General features: G+C 43.5%; 1 protein-coding gene across 1 annotated transcript in view; it reads left to right on the forward strand.

Moving 5' to 3' along the window:
• The window catches only part of ANXA4 (annexin A4), a 93,252-nt gene that overhangs the window by 5,044 nt on the left and 72,402 nt on the right, over window positions 1-15,806 (forward strand). The window lies entirely within an intron of this gene.

Below are 15,806 nucleotides of genomic sequence, written 5' to 3' on the forward strand. Positions count from 1 at the left end.
GAAGATCATTCATAAGAGAAGAGTGACCAAGCCGTCAGACAAGCTCTCTGATGGGTTCCATTGTAAATAATATTCTGTAGCCTATGGTAGACATAGAAGCTGCAGACACCAAGAAGCCAACATTTTTAATAAAACCCTACTGCAAAAAATACTTTTCAGCCCAAAAATACATGCATGAAGTAAAAAAAAGTGTCCATAGGGAAAGATTCACTTCTGACAGCTTATGCAGGACTGTCCGTCTCCAAGCTCTGTGGTCTTATTATTGGTGTCCCCCCCCCCCCCTCCTTTATATCACCAAGCTCCTGGGGCACATGCCTTCCCTCTCTCCTCTTGCTTGCATAAGGAAATTGCATTTAAAGGCCATTTGACTATACAGGATATACTAAATAGTCTCATCCTCTAAGTCAGGCATCCTCAAACTGCGGCCCTCCAGCTGTTGCAAAACTACAACTCCCAGCATGCCCGAACAGCCTACAGGTATCAGCCTACAGCAAGGCATTGTGGGAGTTGTAGTTTTACAACAGCAGGTGGGCCGCAGTTTGAGGATGCCTGATCTAAGTAGTAGAAATGAGTCAACTAGATGGGGAGATCTATGAATGCAACGGGTCCGCAAAACAAGGACCTACAGTAACTTCATGGGACCACTGAAGATAATGCATTAAAGGGCTTATCCAACCACTATAATGCCTCCCAAAATGCCTGGGCACCTGATACAGGTTGTACTTGCCCCGCTTCCCGGCACCCGCGTCTCTCCGCTGCATCTCGCCGCGAGGCTAGGGAGACTCATCGCAGCCTGCTATTGGCTGAAACCCCCCCCCCCCCGTCACTCGTGGGGGCATCAGGAGCAACACGGTTGCCGGGGAGCGGGGTAAGTATAAACTGTATGATGTGCCTGGGCATTTTGGGGGGGGCGTTATAAGGGTTGGATAACCCCTTTTGACTTCATAAGTGATTTTATAAGTTCCCTATGATAATCTCATGATCTGATATTTACGAAGGGGAACTTACCTGTTCTGGAGATCATTACCAGAGTATATGGCAAGTAGAGTTGGAACAATTTGCCTTGCTGGCATAATTACACATACGGTATGAGTTATGGCAGGTTGTTTGGAAATTGTCCCACCTCCCGCTAGCTAACAAATGAGTAGCTGGTATTCATTAATATCCTGACTAATGAGTAACGGCTGACAAGTCAGTGATTAATAGTATTTGTATACTAAGACTTTCTAGTATTGATTAGTCTTCTCATGGTTTGTAAATGAACATGTAAATAAAAAAGGTGACCACAGGATTGTGGACAACGTGGCCTAGCTCTGGCAGACGGCTCCACTACCTAACAAGCTCATAGTTGGATTATTGCAATGGGAAATGCTAGTTTTTTCCAGCAGTTTGTGCTGGTGCATGTAAAACTTTGTAGCATGAATAGATAATTCCAAGAACTTGTAGTTACCTGTGATTCTGATACTGCTGTGGTAGGGGTTTTGGTTAGATGTTTGCCATACAATATCTAATGCAGATGGTTGCATGATGCAAGCTTTAGAAGATGTATACTGTGTGAAGTATTTGTTGGGCAGCTTTTCACTAAGGAGTGGTACAAGACAACAACCAACTGCAGCATTGGGTTGCTCACGGCTGTATAATGAGAAGCCTCATGCACACGACCACTTGTATTTTGCTGTCCATCTACCATCCGTGTTGCATCCACTTTTTTTTTTTTTTTTTTTTTTTTTTAAGTCATTGGGTCCATGGTCTGCATTTTGCATCCAAGAATAGGAGATATTCTATCTTTTTGTGTAAAGGACATACCATATATGCTGGCGTATAAGACGACTGGGCGTATAAGACGACCCCCAACTTTTACACTGAAAATATAGAGTTTGGGATATACTCGCCGTATAAGACTACCCCTTTTTCAACACACAGCAGTACATTACTGCATCCCTGGGTACCACTGCCATCCCTGGGTACCACCGCCATCCCTGCATCCCACTGTCATCCCTGCATCCCACCATCCCTAGGTACCACCGCCATCCCATGGTATCACCACCATCCCTGTATCCCACCACCTTCCATGTCCTCCCTCCCTGCCTCCCAGACCCTAAACATGTGCCACCTATACCCTGAACATGTTTTTGTTATGTTATTCTTCATATTCACATTCACATATGCACATCTGCGCCGCACTTAGATACGCCGCACGGAGATCTCGCACATGCGCAGGAGCGAGATGCGAGTGGCCGTGAGGATCCCGTGTATCCACGCTCGCCACATGAAATCTCGCACATGCGTAGGAGCGAGATGCGAGCGTCCGGGAGGATGGCGGTACAAGGGGCATACAAGGTACAGAGCAGGGGGGAGGCATACAAGGTACAGAGCAGGGGGCGGTATACAAGGTACAGCGCACGGGGGGCATATGCCGTGGGTTACATCGCAGCTCTCAGCTGCTGGGGATACAAGGCAATAGCCCGGGCTCTCTCTGTTGATAATTCGGGCGTCCCGGCACTGCAGCGCCCGCCATACCCGGCGTATAAGACAACCCCCCCCCCCACTCTAGAAAATATTTTCTAGGGCTCAAAAGTAGTCTTATACGCCAGTATATATAGTACTCATGTGGAAACCTCACAGTTCATCCATGTTCTTTCTGCATCCGTATGTCCGTTCCACAAAAAGAATGTCTGCAAAATGTGGACCACGGACCCACTGATGTCAATGGGTTGGCAAAAAAAAAAAAAAAGAAAACGGATGGCACACTGACCATATCTGTATTTTGGAGTTTTGCATAGTTTGTGAACTGCAAAACGAACACTTTTGTGTGCATGAAGCCTAATAAACAGGACCAGATTGTAGGAATGGCAGGTCAATCATGAGTTCTTGGGTCTCTTCCACTCACAGTCTGCTCGGTCCCTTTGCGCAGGCTGTGGACTGTTTGCCAGAAAGGCCTCCACTGCCCATAGGCTCCCCCCCCCCCCTCCCCTGGCTCTTAAAGGGACAGCACATGCATCCTTATGTTCACCAGCATGGGAGGGTGCTTCCTAGCATGCTAATATCCTGCAAAGGTGTCTGTTCAGTTTCTGCCCATCTACCAACTTTCTACCTTGTTACCTGATTCTGGTTATGTCCATACTGAAGAATACATAAAAGAGGGTGTAAGACTCTTCCACATCATGATCCTTCTCTACATAGGAATTACTGGAGGTATCTGCATAGTTTGCCATTAGCAAAGCCTGTTAGTAGAAAATACGTTTCAGGTAAAAGCAGTTTCCCAAGAACTGGAACTACCACTCTCCAGTAACCCACAGTTGATTTTCCCATTCTACTGTTAGGTATTTGTCTTATTTAGTGTCCTTATCTCACTTTGGAAATCTAACCTTGTACATACTATACATTCCTAAATAAACTAGACCTCATATGATGACTGGATTAATCCATCCTTTAATGCTCACTTACTGTAATGATCTCTCCCGTGACAGAAGTTAAAAGATCTGAGAGACTTGCATCACGTGAGGTTATCTGACAGTCTCTTGGTTTTCACTTTGCAGTGTTGTTGTTGGTATGACCACTCCTTTTGTTTCAGGTGTAGCTTGTGGTCATTACTGCTCCTCTGTTTAGTCTGAACTCACACTTCTTACCATGCGGTTGATATTATCTGCCTGGAGTTGGAAGAGCTGGTGTGTTGTCCTCTTCTGAGTTCCTGCTCATCCATTTTCTATATACGATAAGTGTATTCCCCTTTGTATTTTGTTGTCCCCTTTTGCTCATTGTTTCCTAGGCCTCAGGGAGATGCTGGTTCATTCATCTGGAAAGGAACCAGTGGTCTCAGATCCTGTCACTACGCCTAGGGATTTTCAGGGTTTCTAGGGCCTAGGTTTCTGGTGTATGAATATTCCCACCTTCAGGGTCTATTCATACTGACAGGAGTCAGGGCTTGGTTTAGGTGGTGACCTTTTTTCCTTTCCCTAGCTGTGAGGCCAAGTTTCGGGTCATTTTTCTTCTGTGGTCATTATGGTGTTCCTCCCCTCCCCCTACATTGTGACACTTAACCCACATTCTCACAATAATGCAGAGCAGATCTGTTCCATTTCCCCCTTCTGTGGATAGGCACAGTAGAACAATTACATCTCTGCATCGTGCCTACCTGTGCCAAACTGCTAACAGGGGACTGGTTGTATTCCACTGTACCTGCATCTTATAGTTGAAGTTGAGACATGCCGCAGCCATCCAGGGAATGAAGAACAGAGAGAATCTCGGAACTGTAGATTTGGGACAGTTGGGAGGCATGAATGACATAGAAGTGGATGTTCACTGAACACAGCTCTAAGGGCTGACTCACATGACCGTGCTTGGTCTGGGAAATGCCACGTGAGTACAGTACAATTGACCTGCAATGCTATAGGAACTGACTTTGTCATAAAACACTGATACAGTCAGTTTGGGTCAGGGTTTCCTGGACCGAGCATGTTCTTATGAATCGGCCCTAACAGAGTCTGTCTTCAGTGTCCAAGTTTAACTGAGCGCTGAAGATTCCTGTGTGTAACATATAGAGACTTCCAGCCACCTCTTGCTACTATCCCAGTCCCTGACTATGTAGATCTGCCCAATAGTTTTTGATCACGAATATTCGAATTGCAAATTTTTATCGTGAATATCGGCACTTATAAAATATAGTGATTTTATTATATATATATATATATATATATATATATATATATAATGTAACCAAAGATGAGGCAGCACTCCAATGGAAAGTAAAAGGTGGATCCTTTATTCCCCTCTGTGCAACGTTTCAACCGTCTCAATGCGGGAGAAAGACCGCATTGAGACGGTTGAAACGTTGCACAGAGGGGAATAAAGGATCCACCTTTTACTTTCCATTGGAGTGCTGCCTCATCTTTGGTTACTCTACTTGTTTATAGCCGTCTAAGCCTGCGGCTGTGAGGACTTGCACCCACAATTTTTTGGTCTCGTGCTGCTGTGTTTCTTCTTTTGGTTATATATATATATATATATATATATATATATATATATATATATATATATATATATATATATATATATATATATATATATATATATATATATATATATATGAAAAAAGATTCAGTGGCAGCACCGTCAATGGAAAGTGTGGGTGCAACTGGCCCAATGCGGATAAAAGCCAATCCAGATAGATAAAATAACGAAAAAAGGGTAGCACTCCATCAAGTAAAAAATGAAAAAATTCTTTAATTACCCATATGGGACAAGCTTGTCCCATATGGGTAATTAAAGAATTTTCTTCATTTTTTACTTGATGGAGTGCTGCCCTTTTTTCGTTATTATATATGTAATTTCGAATATTCCATATTTATTTTTTTATCGGTACACATGATTCTCCCCCCCCGCGCTTCTAGCTTTTGGGCCAACGAGAAGGCTGCAATATCTTTGACTTTAGGAGTAGTGTTGATTGCGAATTTTCGTAATGCAAATTTTCGTCACAAATTTTTCAATTGCCGATCTCCGCAATCAAGAAAATAATGACTGGAGATAATGAATTTGCGAATATATGGCAAAATATCACAAATTTGAATATTGCCCCTTCTGCTCATCACTAATGCCCAAACTATCCCTGCCCATGAGCCTGCCTATCGGACTTGTTACACGCAGGAGTCTTCAGCGCTCAGTACCACACTGAAGAGTCTCCTTAGCACTGCTGAGTTAGAGCTTTGCTAGGAAGGTTGATTTAAACTAAAATTTTAAGGCAAACGTCACCCAAGCGAGTTTTCCGTTGTGATGCGATTCATTTTGTGAACGGGCAGCATCTGGACTGAATCCTGACCCATTAATTTCAATGGGTATATGCACATGAGCAGCGTTTTTCACGCAGTCCTGGCCCTGTAGAAATGAATGGGGCTGCATGAAAAACGGCAGGCATCCGGTTGCAATGTGTTCCTCACTGATGGTTGCTTGAAGAAGTTGAGTGTTATCCTTCAGTTTTTCTTCTCGCATGAAAAACCAATACAATCAGGATGATAAAAACTGAAACGCTGAATGCAATCAAAGACAAAACAGATTTAACTTGCATGCAAAACTATCAGCTCATGTAAAGAGGCCTTACAGTTTTAGCTTTTGCTGGTAATAAGAAAGACCCATCACAAAATGGAAAGTGACTACAAATAATCAGGTTTTCCTTACCACAGTGGAGCAGTTCAAAATACCGAAGGAGTGGGAAATATTGCCAAGAGTAAATTATACAAACCTCTGTGTCCTGTCTGCTGCTGGTTCCAAAGAGATTTTCCATTTGCTTGTTTTAGTTTCCCTTTCTGTAAGATTTTCTCTTATGTGGGTTGCACTCCTTAGATCTAGTATAGGATTTGCTCCGGTAGGCAGGGTAAGCGGCTGCAGAACAGAGGCAAAAGAAACAGTTTGTAAAACAAAACTTCAGTGTTTATTCACACAGGAGAAAAAATCAAAGCAACATTGACAGTCTTAGGCCTCTTTCACACAGGCGTCATGGATTTGGGCCGGATAAGATGCTGGTGCGTCGCGGGAAAATGCACGATTTTTTTCCTGCGAGTGCAAAACATTTTAATGCGTTTTGCATGCGCGTGAGAAAAATTGGCATGTTTAGTACCCAGACCCGAACCCAGACTTCTTCACAGAAGTTCGGGTTTGGGTTAGGTGTTGTGTAGATTTTATTATTTTCCCTTATAACATGGTTATTAGGGAAAATAATAGCATTCTTAATACAGAATGTTAAGTAAATTAGGGATGGAGGGGTAAAAAAGTTTTTTAACTCCCCTCATCCACTTGTTCACGCAGCCCGGTTTCTTCTTTGATGACCTGGGAGGAAAAGGACCTGTGGTGACGTCACTGCGCTCATCACATGGTCCGTCACATGATCCATCACAATGTGATGAGCGCAGTGACGTCACCACAGGTCCTTTTTCCTCCTGGACAGCAAAGAAGAAGACAAAAGAGGTGCCGGCTGCGCGAACAAGTGGATTAAGGGAAGTTAAATTATTATTTATTTTTTTTTTACCTCTCCAGCCCTATTTTACTAAGCATTCTGTATTAAGAATGCAATTATTTTTCCCTTATAACCATGTTATAAGGGAAAATAATAATGATCGGGTCCCTATCATCTCCTAGCAACCATGCGTGAAAATCGCACTGCATCCTCACTTACTTGCTTGCGATTTTCACGCAGCCCCATTCACTTCCATGGGGCCTGCGTTGCGTGAAAAAACGCACAAAATAGAGCATGCTGCGATTTTCATGCAACGCAAAAGTGGTTCTTACCAGTGACTGTATTTGTGAGTTATCCCCTTCCTTCTGATCCTTAGCTGTGTCATATGACCAGCAATCAGACTTTCCAAATAACACAGCATCTTATGTGTAGGCAGGAAGTCCGTTTCTCTATGTATTCCTATGGGAGCCTCAATGTCAGTCTCATAGGAATGAATAGAGAGGTAACTGACTTCCTGTCCGATGTCAGTTGGAGATCAGAGTTTTAGTCACATGACACAGCTGAGGATCAGAAGGGAAGTTAAAACTCCCAAATAAAGTCATTGGTGAGATTTCCTTCACTGCAGCTTACATCATGCACCTTTCTAACAGGTCAGAGAATTAACAATTTTTGTGGAAGTTCTACTTTAAGCATACCTCCCAACTTTTGAAAATCGCAAAGAGGGACAATATATGCCGGCATGCATCGCGGCAATTATTTTCATACTAGGCCATGCCTCTAACTCCGCCCAAAGCATAATTACTGACCCCCCCCCATCACAACTGCAGTAGCTGGGGATTGGCTAGGTGATGAGTGTAAGTTTATTTATATTTTTATAGCATGTGGAGCCCCTGGGACAATTTATTTTAATTTTTCTTGCCCTTCAATATCTTTTTTTTTTTTTTTTTTGGGCCGATACCGATAATCTGTGAACTTTCAGGCCGATAGCCGATAATTTATACCGATATTCTGTGAGTATTTATTAAAAAAAATAAAAATCTACTGAAAATAAATGTTTATTGCTAACGTGTGTGTATATGTATGTTTGTATATATATATTATAAATTTTTATTTTCTTACTTTTAGGCCCCTTTCACACGGGGGAGTTTTCCATGCGGGTGCGATGCGTGCGGTGAACGTATTGCACCCGCACTGAATCCTGACCCATTCATTTCTATGGGGCTGCGCACATGAGCGGTGATTTTCACGCATCACTTGTGCGTTGAGTGAAAATCGCAGCATGCTCTATATTGTCCGATTTTTTTTTTTTTTTTTTTTTTTTTTTTTAATTTTTTTTTTATTTTATTTATTTTTTTCACGCGACGCAGGCCCCATAGAAGTGAATGGGAAGCGTGAAAATCGCATAGCATCCGCAAGCAAGTACGGATGCGGTGCGATTTTCACGCACGGTTGCTAGGAGACGATCGGGATGGAGACCCGATCATTATTATTTTCCCTTATAACATGGTTATAAAGGGAAAATAATAGCATTCTGAATACAGAATGCATAGTAAAACAGCGCTAGAGGGGTTAAAAAAAAAAAAAATTTTAAAAAATTTAATTCACCTTAGTCCACTTCATCGCGAAGCCCGGCATCTCCTTGTGTCTCCTCTGCTGAACAGGACCTGGGGTGAGCTGCTGCATTAAATACAGGTTAAGGACCTTTGATGACGTCACTCCGGTCATCACATGGTCTTTTACCATGGTGAATCACCATGGTAAAGATCATGTGACGTACCATGTGATGACCGGAGTGACGTCATCAAAGGTCCTTAACCTGTATTTAATGCAGCAGCTCACCCCAGGTCCTGTTCAGCAGAGGAGACACAAGGAGATGCCGGGCTTCGCGATGAAGTGGACTAAGGTGAATTAAATTTTTTTTTTAATTTTTTTTTTAACCCCTCTAGCGCTGTTTTACTATGCATTCTGTATTCAGAATGCTATTATTTTCCCTTATAACCATGTTATAAGGGAAAATAATACAATCTTCCGAACCTCAATCCCAAGCCCGAACTTCTGTGAAGAAGTTCGGGTTTGGGTACCAAACATGCGCGATTTTTCTCACGCGAGTGAAACGCATGACAATGTTTTGCACTCGCGCGGAAAAATTGCGCATTTTCCCGCAACGCACCCGGCTCTTATCCGGGCAAAAAAACTGACGCCCGTGTGAAAGAGGCCTTAGCCCCCTTAGGGAAAAGAACCCTTGTCCTATTCACCCTGATAGAGCTCTATCAGGGTGAATAGGAGCTCACACTGTCCCTGCTGCCCTGTGCTTTGTGCACACAGCAGCATGGAGCTGACCATGGCAGCCAGGGCTTCAATAGCGTCCTGGCTGCCATGGTAACCGATCAGAGCCCCAGGCTTACACTGCTGGGGCTCCAATCGGAACTTCCATGGAGGAGGAGGAGGGGGGACCCTGTGGCCACTGCCACCAATGATTAATGTGGGGGGGCGCACTGCGCCAACAATGATTCATACTGAGGGGGGGGGGGGGGGCGCACAGCGTCACCAATAAAGATAACTCTCTCATTAATTCATATACAGGAGGCGGGAGCTGTCTGCAGAATCACATAGCCAGCTCTCGACCTCTATGAGCGGTGGCCGCGATCCGCGGCAGGTAACCCCTCAGGTGCGGCACCTGAGGGGTTAACTACCGCGGATCTCAGCTACCGCTCATAGAGGTTGGGAGCCGGCTATGTGATTCTGCAGCCAGCTCCCGCCTCCTGTATATGAATTAATGAAAGGGTTATCTTCATTGGTAGCGCAGTGGCCACAGCCCCTCCCCTCCTCTCAATGGTGGCAGCAGCAGCACAGGGGGAGGGAGACACTGCTTCCTTCTCCCCTGTGCTGCTGAGGGAACACGGAGAGCGCTGTCAGCAGCGCGATCCTTGTTCCCAACACGTTATCGGTATATCGACAAAATAGATACCGATAACGTTCAAAATCCTGAATATCTGCTGATAATATCGGTAAAACCGATAATCGGTCAATCCCTAGTAGAAACTGCACAAAATAATGACCTTTATGGTCTAATATACAGGTAGAATTCATACAGACACTTTTGTAAGGAGCAATTTACAAAAAAAATTTATGCACTTGTATCCATTAAATCCCCAGGGACATGGGTCAAAAAGAGGGACTGTCCCTCCAAAAGACAGACACTTGGGAGGCATGCTTTATGTAGCAAATGAAACATTTGCAATAGCCATCTAGTGTAAGGCAGGAACAGGCGTCAAGGAAGAAATGGCTAATCTTTGCAAATTATGAACCACAGAAAAGAATAAGCTCACTTTACGTAAAATGATTCCAACGTAGTAAAAAGCTCCTAGATCCTGAAGTTTGCAACACAGCTGTTTATTTGCATTCTTGACGATGAGTCAGGAAGTTTATGTTCTCATGTACAGTGAGCGTCTATGTATGGTGGAATACACTGTACTAAACAAATAAGGAAAATGGAAAAAAAAGGGATTATCGGGGGGGCTATTTGTGAGGCAAATTGGAGGCAACATGTTTTAATTTAAATCATCATCCAAGTTTAATCCTTGATGATCATCTCATCTGTTACATAACTCGTTCTTTTAATACGGTAAAACCAGCATCCCAGCACCTAGCATCGCGGGTGATGCTACGGAGGCTCGTCCCATTGGCTGCCTTCTGTCACTACCAGAGCTTTGAGACGTTCTCACAGCTCTGTTTCTCCACCCCTGTGATGATGTCACTACTAGAGCTTGGAGGAGTTCCCTCTGCCCTGTTTCTCCGCCCCTGTGATGAGGTCTTTACTTTCTGTTTCCTTCCTCCCAGCTGTCCCTCCTGTGTTTGATTTCGCTGCCTTTAAATCACCCCTCCTCCTTTGTAGAGGTGCAGATTATACTTTTCATTTGAGCTGTATCTCTCGCTTGAGTATCTTCATCTGTGTGATATCTTCTCACTGGATCTGTGTTCTGCTGAAGCAAGTACTTCGGATATTGTCTGCTGACTTTGGATCTGTTTTCACTGCAGCCGCAGCTCCTTCAGTTAAGTGTTCAGACATTGTGTGTTTCTGTTTCTTTGCTGACTGGATCCGAGGCGACCCCGGTTCTGTCCATATACTGAGCAGGGCACCGGTGGCCGTGCCCCTTCCACTATTTTAGGGGTTTCAGTGGTCATCAGCCTTAGGTACGCGGGCATGTCTCGATCCACCATATGGATCTGGACATGTGCATAGCAGCTTAGGGAGAGCTTTTAGGGTCTGACAGGGGGAACCCTTTATCCTCCCTAGTTTGGGTCCGGTCAGTTGCTATTCACTGTGTAGGCTCTTGTTGCTCACTTACAGCCGTGACACCTCCCCCCCCCCCCCCTCCCTTGACACCGGATGTTTTCATCCGCACACAGGGAGAAGCGGCAATGGCGGTGCGGGGACAAGGAGCGGCACAGGGAGCGGGGGAAGCATATTTAATGTGAGGGACCCGGCATATGGGGTGACATTTTATAGGATTGGATAACTCCTTCAACCTCTTGGGTGCCGCGGTCAATAGCGACTGCAGAATCTGTGGAGTTAGGCAGAGAGAATCATCGGCTTCCATTACAGCCTGGGGAACAGAATCCAATAGACGGCGATACTATTCTATTGCAGTCTATGGGACAAGTGATCAGTAGATTGCATGTTCAAGTCCCCTAATGGAACAAAAAATTAGGGCTCATGCACACGACCATATGTATTTTGCGGTCCGCAAAAAATACGTATGACGTCTGTGTGCATTCCGTATTTTGCGGAACGGAACAGCTGTCCCCTAATAGAACAGTCCTATCCTTGTCTGTAATGCGGACAATAATAGGACATGTTCTATTTTTTTGCAGAACGGAAATACGGAATGCACAAGGAGTAACCGTTTTTTGGGGGGGTTTTGCGGACCCATTGAAACGAATGGTTCCATATACTTTATCATATAAAAAATATACATAATAGTTATCACCATGTCCAAATTATTCAAATTGAAACATTTTTCTTGTATGGTATATGAAAAATAAAAATCCACGATTCACCCCAAAATGGTAACATTAAAAACTACCCTGTAAACAACAAGCCCTCACACAGCTCTCTAGACAGAAATATAAAAAGTTATGGCTGTCAGAATATGGCATTGTTTTTTAAAATTTGTATTTTTGTTTTAAAGTAAAACAATATGAATCTGGTATCTCCATAATCATAGTGACCCACAGAATAAGGTCACTGTGTCAATTTTAGTGAACGTTGCAAAATCAAAAGCCCAAGAACCTTGATGGAATTTCCATTTTTATTTGTATTTTATTTCCTTTCTTTCGTGATCAAATAAATAATACCATTAAAAAAAATACAACTTGTCCCGCAAAAAAAACAAGCAGAAAATGGGAGGGGAATGGCTCTTAGAAAAACAAAAAAAAAAAAATTAGGCTGTGTCCTGAAAGGGTTAAAGAATGCAAATTGTAATACAGTCATAGTATGCCTTAATACTATCAAATCATAATGTCATAGTGCCAACATAGCAGTGTCCTACGCTGAACACATGGCCAAAATTGTATCCAGTGCCGGTGTTGATTTTCAGGACCCTAAATTGTTCAGGTCCAAGTCAATGGCCCTATTGGTTCTACACGCTCATATAATACAATAAATCATTCACTTTTACTCCAGCACTTAAAGGGAACCTGTCGCCAGTTGTATGGTGTCCTAACTAAGGGCAATATAAATAAGTGACTGATTCTCTTAGCAAAATGCTGGCTCACTTTCTTTAATTGACCCAGTCAATCTGCCAACATCTTGTATTGAAAAGCTCCAGCTTATAATGAGGAGTCATGAATATTCATGAGCTCCTGACTCTCCCCGCCCACCTGCTGCTGAATGACAGCTATTTTCCATATGAATCAGCAGCAGGTGGGCAGGGGAGTGGCTATAGCTCTGAATTAAATATACGCCGGACTCAATGACATCACGCTGGACTCAAATCAGCTCATTAGCATGCGGCATCTTTGTGTGTATATTATGAGGTAACCATCTGTCACACCAGTAAGTGAATACATCTAAGGCACTTTTTAGTAGTTAATGATTGTATATAATTAGTTAGATTATAATCAAATATCCACATGACAGGTTCCCTTTAAGACGGCCACAATGTAAACTTTACAGCCATGCATGTAAGGCCACTTTCACATGGTCAGTATTTTGCATCAGTATGGGTCCATTCACACATCAGTGTGTGTTTTGCGGATCCGCAAAACACGGACAGCGTCAATGTGCGTTCCGCATTTTGCAGACCGCACATTGCCGAGACTAAGAGAATATGCCTATTCTTGTCCGCTATTGCGGACAAGAATAGGACATGTTCTATTTTTTTCAGGATCGGAAGTGCGGGTCCGCAATTCCGGATCGGGGCCGCTCGTCGTGCGGCCCCATAGAAATGTATGGGTCCGCAATTCCGTTCCGCAAAATGCGGAATGGAATTGCGGATGTGTGAATGGAGCCTATTTCTAACAGCAGGAGTGTCATACAGGGAAAAGTATAGTGAAGATTGTCCTTCTGTGTGTGAATGTGCCGTAATGATGATCTTTATTTTTCCTCTGTAAATCTTACGGCCTACACTTATTGGTTTAGTGACCGGGCAGTTTTAGCTCCTAATATTGTTTCAGCTTAACTTTATTTATTTTTTATGATACATGGAGGGGAAAAATCTCAGTATTGAGAACTGCATCTGATGTTTTCAACAGGAAAGCATTCCAGGAACACTTCCTACGGCTTAGAAAACGCCCTCTACTATCTCTGTAACGGCCAGATGTGAGAACCTGCATTTTCTTTTGTTTTCAGTTCTCACATAAAAAAAAAAAAAAGCCTGCTTCAAAATGTACTCGTAGCGGTTCTCGCAGCCATACATTCCTTGTCTATATGCTCCATTACGGGTCGTGTAGGTGAAATATGTGGCAGTCTTCAACCAGCTCCATTAAAGGGTTGTGCCATAAACTACTTTTCACTCTAAAGTGTATTTTCATCAGTCAAGCCGCATTCACGTCAGTTTATTTTTCCGTTCTTCTGATCCGGCAAAAGAACAGAAAAATAAAGAGAAGAAACAGATCCAGTAAAAACATAAGAAGAAAAGCCAGAACCTGAGCATCAGTTCATTTCTGTCTGAGATCCATTTTTTTTTACCCCCAATCTAAAAGATCTCAGATGGAAATGTTTAAAATTGATGCTGAGGATCCATTTTTTTTTTTTTTTTTTCTTTCATTTTTATTTTTTTCTATTTTCTCTTATCCCCATGCTTGAATCCTGGTTTGTCTGCAGTCCCATGGTGACAGCAGTCCCATGCCCTAATGCAGTGGTCCCCAACCTTTTTTGCACCAAGGACCAGTTTCATGCAAGACAATTTTCCCAGGGGCGGGGCTTAGGGGGTAGGCGGGGATTAGGGGGTGCTAGTCGGCGCTGACTGATTCATGCGCATAGCAAAATGCAAGATGCATGTTAAAATATATAACGACTATATAAACTGACTAGGGTCTCTGCTGCACCTGGTCTCTGCTGCACTGTACCATATTTTTCACCCTATAAGACGCAGGTTTTAGTGTAGAACAATAAGAAAAAATTATTTCTCATTACACCTCAGGTCAGACCAGTAATCAAACCCCCAATGTTAATCAGACCTCAGATCAGACCCCCCCCCCCCCCAATGCCTCAGATCAAACCCCCATGTCAGCCATCTATCAGCCCCTTATGTGAGCCGTCAGCCATCAGCCATATGTGAGCCATCAGCCCTTATGTCAGCCCCCAGGGCAAATAAAAAAAAAACTTACCTCTCACAGAGCGACCTCACGCTGTGCGCGCAGCCCTGAACAGCCAATAGCCGAGGACCAGGAAGCGGTGAGTACAGATCCTTCACCGCTTCCTGGTCCTCCTGTACTAATGAAGCACTTCCATAATGGAAGTCCTTCAATAGTACGGCGTTAAAGACTGCCCTGATCGCCGCGGCTCGGCAAACAATCTTCCGGGGCCGCAGCCCGGCGGTTGGGGACAGCTGCCCTAATGAGATGTGTCATGACATCGGCAGATCATGTGACATTAATTAGTTCATTTTCTACTTCTAATTTAAAATACTCTGTGTAATTGGAATTATAACACACAACTTGCGCTAATGTCTGTCATGTTTTTTATTTATTTTTTAGAGCAAAATTCATTGTTATGTTTATCTTTCTATTATCTATCTCCCTGTCTGTGTATCCATCCATACCTGACATGTAGCTGACACTGCACATAGAGGAATGGTTACTGAAGGGAAGGAAGCTCTGTGAGCATGTGCGTCCTGTATTACAAGGCTCCACTACAGGACATAACCAATAGCAACTGAAAATCTAAACAGATTTGCCACAGGGTGTAATGGGCGGCTAATCGCTTTAGAATATGGCAGTTTTGATAAATGGTGGTATTTGGGGAAGGTGATATAACCGTGATATCTGTTGGGCAGGACACATTTATTAGTGGCCCAACCACTTTAATAGCCGCTAATCTCTGGGTTTCAGCAGCAACTTATTTTCTAGAAGGGATTCCAGACGTGCTAATACATTGGGTTATAGAAGTGAGATTAAAGGGGCTCTCTGTCCTCCACTAAAGTTTTCAATTACAAAAATTATACTAAGGGCTCATGCGCACAATTTTTTTTGTGGGTCGGATGCAGACCCATTCACTTCAGTGGGGCCGCAAAAGATGCGGCCAGTACCCCGTATGTCAATTCCATGGCATCCACAAAAATATAGAACTGTTTTATTATGGGCTGGAAGTTCCATTCCGCAAAAAATGTGCAACACATACATGGCCGGTATCCAT

Source organism: Bufo gargarizans, chromosome 2, assembly GCF_014858855.1.
Source record: "Bufo gargarizans isolate SCDJY-AF-19 chromosome 2, ASM1485885v1, whole genome shotgun sequence".
Classification (NCBI taxonomy): Eukaryota; Metazoa; Chordata; class Amphibia; order Anura; family Bufonidae; genus Bufo; species Bufo gargarizans.